Raw genomic sequence first — 13,175 nt, forward strand, 5'->3', positions numbered from 1 at the left:
CCAGAGCTTTGGTATAAAGGTATACAATTATTTATTTAACAACACACTTGTAAAAATACACTGGCACTAATATGTCAAGCAGGTTCAAACACAGTCCCTCTAAGTGTATACACCTCCCTAGTTAATTATTCGACAAGTCTAGGTTAAGACACCACTTATTTAGCAAAACAGAGGGGAGCGCGTAACCATAGATGGCACTCCAATAATTTGTTTAAAAAGGGAGAGAAAAGGCAGAATAGGAAAAACGCACAGTACCAACACTTTTAAGAAACCACAGCAAGTCAAGAAAGGCAGGGTCTACTGTAGAGCAGAAAGTTCATAGGCCAGGTCCACTCTTGGAGGGAGCAAGGCAGAATGTACCCAAGATCACACAGTGGAAATGCACTCAAAGTCTTTGCAGAAAAGTCAAAAGAGGTTGGATCAAGTCAGAAAGGTAATGTTAGCAGGTTCGAGGTCACCCCAGGAAAGAGAGTCAAGGATTTACAGGACACCTTGGACAGTCTGTTGCAAGGGAGACCAGGCGGGACACAGTACCTGAAATGGTGAGAAAGCTAAAGCGGGGGCAGTTGTTCCTGGCAGCGGGTGCAGGTCGGGGCTTCGTCCAGGGGAAGAGATGATTTCGACGTGGAGGAAAGCTGGAGGTCGTTGCACTGCCAGAGAAGAAACCAGACGCAGAGTTTCCCGGTTAAAAGGTACAACCCTTTTATTTGCGGTAGTGGCGAAGTGTGGCTATCCAGCCGCCGGGGTGCTTGGCACGGGCGATTCGACCACGAGACGATCCAGGAAGGCGAAAAAGGCAAACTGGTTGGTCCCACCAGCTCAAGGGGAAGAAGACTCTCCTGGAAGAAGATCTCCTCTGTCGTCGGGGAAGTGGTGAGTTCGTACAGCAGGGCTCCACCGGTGGTGTCGTCGTTGTAGATGGCTCAGCTTCTCCCCTCTTTGGATTATTTAGGTCCTGTGGTGACTTCTGAAGTTCCAGTCCCCAAAGCCCTGCTTTTATGCAGCATAACCCCCATTCATCAGCCTAGCTGTCACTCAAACATGCTAAGTGGTGAGCCGGACGGCTCACCACTGGGCCAAGCACACAAGAGTGCGACTTGAGTTGCCAAGGCAACTCAGTCCAGGGTGCCTAATCCCCCTCCCACACATCCTGTTGACCCCAGACAGAGTGGCACCATTTGGAGGGCTTCTGTGGAGAAGCCTGCCAAAACATAGAACAAAGGGCTCGACTTGGGTTAGAGTTTCAGAGGCGAACACAAACGGCATTTTAAAACCGAGTCCTAGCAAAAAGACCGAACCGGGGAATAAATATTAATTAAATATCCCAGCGGTATTTTTAACATTGCACCAAAAAGTGGTGCATTTAAAATGAATGGGAAAATCCCATAGGAAATATTCCGGGGGAATATTTCGTGTGGTATCCACTGCCACCAGCCAGAAACTCGACAAGGGGGGACTGGACAGTGCCCCCTTGGAAAACAGTCCCAGTGGCAATCGAATTACCCCTACCAGTACTTCCACAATATGATGGTTTGTACTGGTTCTGTTCACAATTTGAGACTAGTAAAGCCAATGGTGACTTTACATGCCCTGGGAGACAGTAGTCAGTCCCAGGGTATGGAGTCTATGTTTGGGGGTCACTATGACACCCCTGTGTTACTGCACTGAGGGTGCTGTGTAACAGACATACCAAAAACACATGAAGCCCTATGGGGTAGAAGACCCCATAGCCCATAAAACACATTACATAGTCAAAGGACATTCTTAAATCATGCCTAAGAGTGGGAGAAAAAGAGTCTCACTCTTAGCAGGGGAAACAATAAACCCCAAAAATCCAGCAAAGCTGCTGGGGGACTCACTATGTTTGGGAAATAAGCCTTAACAAAGAATTCTCCCTAACAGCCACGACTAAGCTCTCCTCTTTAACCCTATCCTACTATCCCATATCACCTGCTTACCAGACCCAAAGTGCTGTAGTCTATCAGCTCATGGGCTCTACCCTATGAATATCATACTCTCAAGTTTCTCTGCCAAGCCCATAGAAAGCAGATTGGCACTCAGGATCCGGATACTTCTGACCTGCACCCATCAACACCACATGTTTCGCATTTGTGCCTCTCCCACTGTCCCACCAATGAATCCCACCTCCGCCTTTTTTCTTACAGTGTCATGCACAATGAGACCACCATTAGTGATATGCAAAGTGCTATTGTAAGACCACTTACATTACATTACAGAACATCGATAAAAGTATGTTAACTTAAAATAAAAAATTATAGTGATGGTGGCATCAAGTACTGCAACTATGTGCTTGAATGGATGACTCTGTCACACTCTTCTCCCACTTGTACCAGACTTGTGGCTAGGCCAGAAGATCAGGTGTGAACTCAGAAGGATGGGATTGGGTGATTGGCTGTACTGTTGAGGATGTCAAATTGAATGCACAAACGGGTGTGGGGTGTGGGCACTGACACATGACTAATACAGTGGGACACTTTTGCTAATATCATATTGACTCAACTAATCTGGGTTACCAAATGTTTGAGGCATGTGCCCAATTGATTGGTAAGCACCAGCCTCAAACCATTGCCCCTAATTCTATTTCAGGGAGCAAGGCACCCATAACTCGGAGCCGCCACCACAGTCATAACTCACAGCACTAGGTGTCTGAATGTCTATATGCTTAAATGGACTACCTATGTTACACTCTCCTCCTGACACCACCCATGTGAAAAGCGCCATGAAGGCAATGGCACTCAGGCACCATGCAATGGTAAAAGGCCCCAGTTATGAAATGAGAAACAGCATCTTGAAATGCTTTGTACAGCCAGAGTCACTGATAGATCAGGGCCAAATCATCATTCAAAGAGGTGCACGATGCAGCTTTTTCAACCGATAATAAGGTTTTAAGAACTCAACAAAATGTAATGTATGAACATAAAGGATTATTATACTAGGGGTCTATGTACATATATTTTATATGTACATACAACTTTTCTATATGCACAATATGCAGATAGTAATGTTTTTCTGCTGAATTTCACAACTTCTCAAATCTTTGGGAAGATTGTAATGGAATTATGCAACGTCCCACAACTGTAAGCAGTGAATATAGACATTGTAGTGGTTGCATGTGCAGCTGTGTAAACGTGCATGTGCAGGTGTGCATATCCATGCAGTAATATGTGCACTTGCATTGGTCTTTGTGAACATGCATGGGGACCTGTGTGTACGACTCTATGTGTCCATGCACTGAGGTGTGTGAATGAAAAGAAATGTGTGTGTGCGTGCTGAGGTCTGTGAGCTCATACAGAGTGAGTGAATGGATGTGTGGGCATACACACAGAACTGTGTGTATGTGGAGGGGCATGCACATACACACATATGCACCTCTGTAAGCATACACTCACAAACATCTAGCCACACTCAAATCCCTGCTTGCATGCTCACAGATTTGCATGCTCACAGATACTTTTCTGCATGCTCACATGCCTGTACACAGACACTCAAATGTCTGGGCAAATATGCCCATGCATGTCCAATCTTACACCTACATACACACACACATACACATACAGTTATGTACATATTGTCACATGCAGGATATGATATGATATGATATGGCATTTATAACATGCCAATACACAAGTGTTTCAAGGTGCGACGAAGCAAGGGGGGGGCAAAGGGAGGACAGACAACGATCCTACTAGGCCAGGTGTCATTCATATCGCGCAAGTGCATGGGAAGGGGGGGAAATGAAAATGCGCAGGGGGGGGAGAGGAAAGTGCAGTACATGGAAAGTGTAATAAATAAGACACATAAAACAGCTAGCTAGTGGCCAGTGCAAGGAAGGGCAGACGTAAGTGCTGGTATGGGGACTGAAGGGATACAGAAAAACGGGCCTCAAGTGCAGGGGTTGCCAGGGAGGCAGTGCAGGTGGGTAATTTATTGGGGCCTGGGCCAGAGATCAGAAAGGGTGGCCAGGTAACCAGTGCAATTTCAGTCAGGAGTTTAGCAAGGGAGGGGGGGAGAGAAAGCAGAAGCAAAGAGGAAGGTTTTGAGGTATTTCCGGAACCGGAGATGGTTCTCCTCGAGTTTCAGGGAGGCAGGAAGGCTGTTCCAGAGAGAGGCCCCTACCGAAGAGAGTGATCTGCCACCAACTTGTTGGTTGGAGAAGCGACTGACCCTAAGGGAGTTGGAGGCAGAAGAGTGAAGAGCTCGAGAAGGAAGGTATTTAGGAAGAGAGAGTTGAAGGTATTGCGGCCCCAGACCCCAGAAGGCCTTGTGTACAATGCAGAGGGTTTTGAATTTAATCCTCGCAGCCAGTGGGAGCCAGTGCAGAGATTTCAGTCCTGGAGAGATACGATCCCTGGGCTTGAGGCCAAGGACAAGTCTCGCAGTCCTGTCCTGGATAAGTTGCAGAGGGCGGAGAGTGGAGGCAGGCCGGTTTAGATAGAGGCTGTTACAGTAGTCCAGCTTGGAGAGGACCAGGGCTCTGGAGACAGTGAGCTTCTGGGGGAAGGAGAGGAAACAAATAATACCTCTAAGGAGGTGCAGCTGGTAGTGTGACTTCTTAGAGACGTCAGAGATGTGAGGGGAGAAGGCGAGTGAAGAGTCAAAGATGACCCCAAGGTTTTTAGCCTTGCAGGTGGGAGTGGGAGGAGGGCCAAGAGAGGCCGGCCAGAGTGCTGCAGGGAAGGAGGGAGTGGGTGTGCCGATGAGTAGAATCCCAGTCTTACTAGAATTAAGGCAGAGGTCGTTGGTGGCACACCATTCCTTGATGGCAGACAGACAGTCAGAGATGAGAGAAGGAGGCCAAGGTAGCCTGAAAATGAGCTGGGTATCATCCGCATAGCACTGAAAGTTGGGACAGAGAGCAGCGATGCAGTAGGCAAGGAGTGCCAGGTATTGGTTGAACAGCCAGGGAGAGAGGTTAGATCCCTGGGGGACACCACAGGTAGAGAAAAAGATGTGGGAGAGGAAGGACCCAAGTTGGACCTGGGAGGGTCGGTTGGAGAGGAAAGAAGTCAGCCACGCCAGAGCCTGACCAGTGATACCCAGGTTATCACGGAGACGGTTGAGCAGGATGGCATGGTTGACAGTGTCAAAGGCAGAAGAGAGATCAAGCAAGATAAGAACGCAAGGGGTGTTAGAGTCGGGGTTAGTGAGCAAGTCTTCACGGATGTTCAGGAGAGCAGTTTACGTGCTTCTGGCAGCTCTGAAGCCAGACTGATGATCATGAAGACAACCAACAGATTCAGTGTGTAGATTGAGCTGGGAGATGGCCAGTTTCTCCAGGAGCTTGCCCAGGAAGGGAGTGATGGAGATTGGGCGATAGTTAGCCAGGCAGGAGGGGTCGGCAGAGGGTTTCTTAAGAAGAGGGTGCACAAGGGAGTGCTTCAGGGGGGAGGGGAAGACTCCAGTGGCGAAGGAGATTGCAGAAATCCACCAGGGCAGGAGCCAGGGAGTCGATGTGATCCTTGATAGTTTTGGAGGAACAGGGGTGAACCTGTTTCAACGAGACTTTCATAGATCAGACTTGTCTAGAAACCTTGTCTGGAGAAAAAAGGGGAAAGGCCGAGAAGGAGGGAGGAGTGGTGGCTGCAGAAGGGCCAGAGGAAGAGCAGAGAATAGCGGGAGGGGGGTGAGAGGAGGAGAGTGAGGACAGGATGTCGTGAGTTTTAGAAATGAAGTGAGAAGCCAGTGCCGTGCAGAGGGCCTGGGAAGGGACAGGAGAGGTAGAGACTGTGGCAGGATTGGCCATTTCCTTGCATATTTTAAAGAGTTCGGCGGAGTTGTTAGATGCCGCAGAGACGCAGGCTTGGATATGAGCTCTCTTCTTGGTGAGGACGGAGAGCCGGTATTGCCTTTGCAGCAGGCGGCAGGCCAGTTTGTCAGAGGATGAACTTGAAGCACGCCATGTCCTCTCGGCAACCCTACACTTGCGTTTTAGGGTGACAAAGTCTGAGTCATACTAGGATTTACACTTGGCTTTGGGCTTCAGGTGGATTCTCATGATAGGGGCAAGGATATCGAGAGTATCAGATATAGAAGAGTGGAGCATGGAGAGGGCTGTGTCAGGGTGAGAGTCAGCCAGGGGGGGGTGGAGGGGGTGAGAAGGTGGTGGCAAAAGCCTCAGCTGACACGCGCTTCATGGGTCGGGTGACCGAGAAGGTGGGTGGCAGTGACGGAGGTGGCTTGGCCTACGGGGTGGGGAGGATGAAGTGGGAGGATAGGAGAAAGTGGTCACTCCAGGAGAAAGGAGTGGAGAGAGGGACAGAGAGGGGAAGGTCTGAAGAGATCAGAACATCGAGAGTGTGCCCTGCAGAATGAGTCGGGACAGAGGGGAGAATGGTGAGTGAAAGAGAGTCGCAGAGGTCGTGAAAGAGTTCAGAGGGGGGACAGGAGGCATCAGGCACACATGTACACACCTAGACAGGTACACTCCTAACTCTATCACTCCTGCAAAGGCATATGCTCAGACCATTGCTTGCATACCCCCATAGACACACAAACCTGCATGCACACACATGCATCTGTGTGTGTGGGCAGATATACAAACACAACAGCTTGCATGCTCACACAGATATACACCTCTAATAGCAGACATACACATGCAAACACACTTATATATCTACATGTATGCACATACACCTCTGCATGTCCACATACATGTGCTGCACAAGAAAAGATAGATCAGTGAATACACAATAATGCATGCATGTATTCACACTTGCAGTAATGTTCTCACACCTGTACACTGCATATCTGCGTATGCTCGCATTCCTGCTTGTGTGCTCATGCATCTGCATGCACCCAGGCATCTCTGTGCATGTCCACACACACCTGCCACAGTCTCACACACCTCTGTGTACCAACATGCTTATGAACACAGGCACCTGCAGAGAGAATACTAAATGACTTTTAGTTTCCAATGAGGAGGGATTTTGGCATAATCAGCAATACCTGTCAGAAACTGGAAGTGATAATGCATGGCCCAGTATAGACAATATCGGGACGCAGTTTAAGCAGAATAATAAAATAAATCTCCTGAGTTTCCTTGAGGGACACATTACTAAGTAGGGCTGGGTTTTTTTTGTATGCATACGTCATCTCAGTAACAAAAACACAGATCTTTAATGATGACAAATGATGAAAATGTTCACACCAGTCCCAGAGATCTTTCTTGTTCTCCAAGGAAATCTTTAATGCATTAATCCCCTCATCCCAAATTGGGGTCAAGTTAAGACAATCAAATAACTTGATGATAACACCCTCATGCTTGCTAGTTCCTCTGTTTCTATCAAGTTCTTGGCTCAACGAGTATAATAAATTGCCTTCTGGGCTACTCTTCATTTTGATGTACAATAGAGCCCTTTTCTTTAGCACCATAGATTTTAAAGAGGATTTGGCCAACTCCAGCCGAATAATCACCATAGGCACACATAAAGGCAAGCCTAACAGTTTTCTCCAAAATCTACCTTCAATTAATTGGAGTCAGTTGAGATCGAGAATAGTGAGGGTCTCTAGCCCATATATAATGGTTGGTACTAAGCATTGCAAATAAAGGCGATGAGCCCCTTCAAATGTAAAATCTACGGTATGCATAAGAAATTGGTCAATGAGTGATGTTCGTTGAGCCACCTTCCTTATACAGACTTCAATACAGGATTTATACCCCAAATGTTCTTCCAATTCCACTCCCAAATACTTATATTGGGAACTATACTCAATTGAGCTGTCCCTAACAATCAACTTTTGTATTGCAATTCTTTTTGCAGAGAACAAAAGTACCTGTGTCTTAGATCTATTGATGCTCAGGGAATTCTCATCTGCATAGTCCCATAAAGCCTCAGCAACTCGTTAAGTCCCGTGAAAGTGTGGTCTAAAATCACAAGGTCATCGGTGTAAGTCAAAACAGTACAATGAGCATGATCAAGCTTAGGAGGAGAACCCCTAGCTCCTGCTAGGCACAATGGTAAATCAGCTTGGTACAAGTTGAAAAGCAGGTGAGCCAGGACGCAGCCCGGTTTCAGCAGACTATTAGAGGGGATAGGGCTCGTCAAGGCTCCCCTGCCATCAAGCCTGACCCTAATCATATTGTTCATATGCAACAATTTTATGAAATAAAAGATAGAGGAAGTGCACCCATAAGATTCCACTTTCCACCATAGCCGCTTTATGTTTACAGAATTGAAAGCGGCTTGGAAATTGACAAACAAAGCATAAAGGACAGGTCACTCTTTGGCATTTGTTTGCTCCAACAAATTGTTCATTAACCTCAAGTTGTGGCCTGTAGAGTAGTTTGGCCTAAAGCCACTTTGAAACCTGTCTGGGAGTCCCTCGTTATCGACCAATCTATGTAATTCCTGCAATAAATACATTGCAAATAACTTCCCGGTGGAATCAGGCATAGATAAGAGTTTTAGTATTGGTATCAAGAGGGCCTTATGCCATGTGGAGGGTACTCTTCCCTCCTCCAGGAGCTTGTCAATCAGAATTTTCCATAGTGAATTCCAGAATTCTGTCTGATTACAACATTCGCAAGACCATTCGGACCAGGAGCCCAGGAGTACTTCAATCTACCAATTTTCAGCTGAATATCCTCCTTATCAATCTTAAAAGCGGGATTGGGGGGGAGAACATCAACAGCCACACTGTTGATAGTCTTGAAGGGAAGTCCCTGTGCACTCACTCCAAGAAAGAATACAATCCTCTAGGGAAAAAGGCCAAGAGATTGCTTGCAAGGATAACAAGGTTTAATTATACAAAAAGTAAAGGTGTCAGCAGAGGACTGCTGCTCGAGGACATTCTACCTGAATTATCATAGACGGTACATTATAAGAGTCCACAGCAACACTAAGGACATCATCCATTGGGTCTAAAACCCACAGAGCTGATAGCTGAGACCATATACAGGGTCCTGCTCCATAGGAGATGCCAGGCTATGATTGGTTCCCCTCTCCGCTATCTGTCTGTCTCCATGTGGGTTAGCTGGGTTCATCTCTCCAGGGACTGAAGGTCAGGCACTTCAAATGTTGCTGTTCCATGACTGCTATTGTGAGCTAATGCTACTACTACATCATTATGGCATGCACCTGGAAGGCTCATCAACAGGCACCAGGGGAGGGAAGGAATACAATCATGCTGGCCCACACTTTCTGTGCTCTGTCTAAATCACACCACATGCACCCAAGGCTTCCACCCACGTTTTGATCTATAATGTATCCCTTCCTGTACCTCGTGCTACAACGGGTGTATTCATGGGAAGAGGTGACATGGTCATGCATGTTCAGATTTTTTATGACCATTGGTTTTATCGCTGGCGGGCTGGGGTCACTCACTATCGTGGAATCTAGGGTCTTGGACTGGGTCAGTGGTGGGTGTCATTACTCCTGGTGGTTTGGGTGGTGGTTAGAGGTCTGCTGTTGGACTGGCTGTGATGAATGGGCGTTATGAGGAACCTGGTGTTGTCTCATGGCCTTTCAGGGCACATTCCTTTCTGCAATACTAAGTCAATGCAACAGTCAGGGGACAAGGGGAAGTTTGTGTGAGAATTAGCAGTGCTGGCTCATCAGTCCTCAGCGTTTGGGCCTGTTCAGGTTTCCCCATCGGGTTTACGTTTACCGCGCAGCCATGTAGAACTGCATGTGCCTCTCATAAATATAAAAATGGCATCTTTTATATGCGCGCACTAAGTCTATGCATCTATAATGCCTGTGATATTACAATAATGCCCAGGATATTGTATCTCCTTTCCATCCCAACGCTCTTTATAGGGTGAAGCCTCTTCTTAAAATACCTCCCATTGGTGCTCATTGATAGAGTTTAATGCTTTCAAATTTCTATTACCTTTAGCTTCCCCCCAAAAATAATCAGATACTCCTTGCCTTACCACTACAAAGAACCGCAATCATTCTTTGACATTGGTTGTCTGGAGTTGAAAGATGCCACCAGCGCATTCAATTTCTATATGCAGTTTAAACACTTTTATTTCCCTCAGGCCCTCACTAGGGAATGAGCATTTAGCTTTTGCAAATCTCTACATAATTTACGCTTTCTATCCCTGATCACTTTATCATATATTTATTTTATTTATTGTGCATTATATGCCACTAATACATTAAGTAAATTGTGTTTCAAAGCGCCCACAGGGCAATGGGGAGGGAACATGTGAAAGAAAGGCAATTATAATAACAATGAAGAAAGAAAGAGGCGGTCCTATGAGGCCTTGTGAGCATTCAGAATGTGCAAGTGCAGAGAAAGAGGGGTGATGGGGGTGGGTGGGATAAGTGCTAGTGCTTTACCTACTTTATCAACAGTGCGAATCTTACTGGAAGCATGTTGGTCAGAAAAGGTTAGAAACCAAGCTTCAATTTCCTACATATTATGGAATTCGAAGTCTAACACAAAAGAGGGATGTGCTGTCAAGGTGAAACGTGTTGCCAGTTGAATGTTACCCTCAGACCACCTGACCTGGTTGCCGGGATGATTAACTTCTTTTTCCCCAAGGCACTTTTTCATATTAGTTGGAGCGGTCTTAGCTAAATTCAGTACTATATCCACGTGCTTGCCCGTCATTTCTGTGAATACTCATATCAACTACATTGAATAGTGCCTCGGGGTTAACAAAAAAAGAATTGAGGGTGACTGTCCTGCTTCCCATATACCAAGTAAATGATCCCGGGATATCCCCAGGAGTTCGGCCATTGAGCATTTCCAAATCCACGCTCTCAAGGAAATGCATCCACTCGAAGCCCTCGGTATTGGGATGGTCCTGCATCTTAACGTTTCTACTTGTCAACACGCCCTCCGTTATCAATCCATCCCCACCTACCCAATAACAATTAAAATCATCTCCCAAGATGATAATATTGACTTTGTTATTCCTTGAGTTATTCCTTTGTTATTTGCCCATGAGAAGAAAAAATTGTGTAATACATTCTGAATCGATTCTCTGAGCAACGCAGCATGGGGGTTATAAGTATTAACAATCAGAATATATTGTATATGATTGAAATTAGAAATGTCTACCTCAACAGCCAAGATAAGATCAGATTTAGCAGAGGGAATGTATTAGCCAATGCTTGGTATATAGTATACCCATCTGTATAGATCATAAACATTAGCCAAGATTCCTGCAACAGGATAATCAATTATTGCAGGAATAAAAGTAAAGAACCAGTAAGAGACAATAAATGGGCAAAATCTCGGGTATTCCATGAAAGCAACGAAATTGCTAATTGCTTTCTGGATATTGCAGCCAGCAAAGATTCTGCTAGCCACGCCACTTCAACATAGACTGAATGTCAGACAACTGTATGCTGTCTTTGTTAGGCAGTTGATGGGTTATTGCGTTTTGTTGACAACTCTGAATGGAAGATCCAGCATCCTCAGTATCAGCATTCACACCAAGGGTGACCCCACAGTTAAATAAATGGGTCTGAAAGCTATGCAATTGCAGCGTTGTGTCCACATGTTTACAGTGAATTGCAGTCACGTTAGGGTTAGCACATTTTAACAGTTCGAAAAACTAAGGACACCAGTGGTATTTGATCAAGTATTAAGAGAAAAGTAGATCGACATAACCATTTATCACAATGTTTTTGATTCAAATTGTTCACCAATAGGTTAGCATTCACTGGATCATTAACCTTGAGCTGTTTATTGTTAAGAATCTTGCCCGACCGAGAAACCAGTCTTTTTACAGGACCTCTTAAAGCAGGATTGGGAGTAGAATTGTATTCTATCTGTTTCCCTCCATTCACAGTAATATTAGAATCAATGCTTGTATCGGCCAGCTCGAAGTGTTTAGGCGGGGACACCCCGACTTGTTTTCAACCAGCCAGCTAGTCAATTTACCCTGCTGCATCGACTGATGTTTTTCACTGCAGGCTGCTTTCCTTCAGGATTTCTTAGATTTCCTGAGTGGACTTCCAATTGGTGATCTCGTAACTTCAATTGGCTGGGAAGACTGCAGAGTGATCGTCCGTCGGTCTAAACGTCTCTGCTTTCTAGAATAATATATGTCAGAAGAGTCCAAAGCTTCAATATGCAGGCCTGACTCTCCCCCTATTAACTCCTCAGAAGGGTTAGCATCACTAACAATTTCTTATTGTGCTTCTCCAAGGTCTGTTCACAAGTCAAGCCATGGATTATCAGCGTCTCTTTTTTTCTCCAGTGGAGCCGTCATGCTATTAACTTGGGTCTGCAAATTGTCATGGATTTTTCCACACAATTTTAAAAGTATCTTTATTGCAAATTGAATCGAAATCATAAACGATTGTATTCAGAGAAAGCAGACTCACTAGGCAACAACTCTTCGAGGTGAATGCTAGAAGAAGTATGCATAATCAAATTCGGTAAGGCAGACAAGCAGTTTGAATCCTGTATCAGTTCACTATTTGACTCTGCTCTGATCACTTGTACTTCCACAACTGGCTGGGCTGCTATAATCAAGATTGCTTCCACTGATCCTGCAATACTCTGTTGTATAGAATAACACAGATCCAGCTGGGAACTGTTATCAATGTCATCCAGGGCCAGCGAGTTCTGACTCACAGAGCATTTATTGGTATTAAATGTAGGGCTGATATGTTCAGCATGTAGGAGCTCTTTCTCCACGGGCTCTGGATAAAAAAAATAAAAAAAAGTAAGTGTCCCCTTTTGTTTTGCAAAGGCAGTTTTCCATCCATGTGAAGAATCTTGGGTATTCAGGATGTCGTATTATTTGATTCCGCCACCCCCTTTCTCAGATTTTATCTGGATGTCTTTGCTCTGTTTTTATTCGACATGTTGGTGACAGTCAATTACAGGAAGCTGATACAAGGTAGCAGAAATAGACATAAAGCTCCAACAACCACACAAAGCACTTACTTTGAAAAGCAGTGGTTCCTGCACCCTGCATCCGGCACACAGGACACCATGGCAGCACTCCTCAGCACTCCTTGAATGAGCGTGTGCCGAATGCATCCGGCCGCTGCATCTATCCGCTTCTGGTGGATAACGGCAGGACTAAATGCCTAAGCCAATCAAATGAATGAGTTCCGTGAAATTAAGTCCCGGTAATGCAGATGAAGTAAATGCTTTGGCAGAGGCATACAAGGGAAACAAATCCAAACTTGCTTCAACCGAGACAGCCAAGGCGGGAGAGCTTGACAGCAGTCCTCAGCACT

Source organism: Ambystoma mexicanum, chromosome 8, assembly GCF_040938575.1.
Source record: "Ambystoma mexicanum isolate Mex_15411 chromosome 8, UKY_AmexF1_1, whole genome shotgun sequence".
NCBI lineage: Eukaryota > Metazoa > Chordata > Amphibia > Caudata > Ambystomatidae > Ambystoma > Ambystoma mexicanum.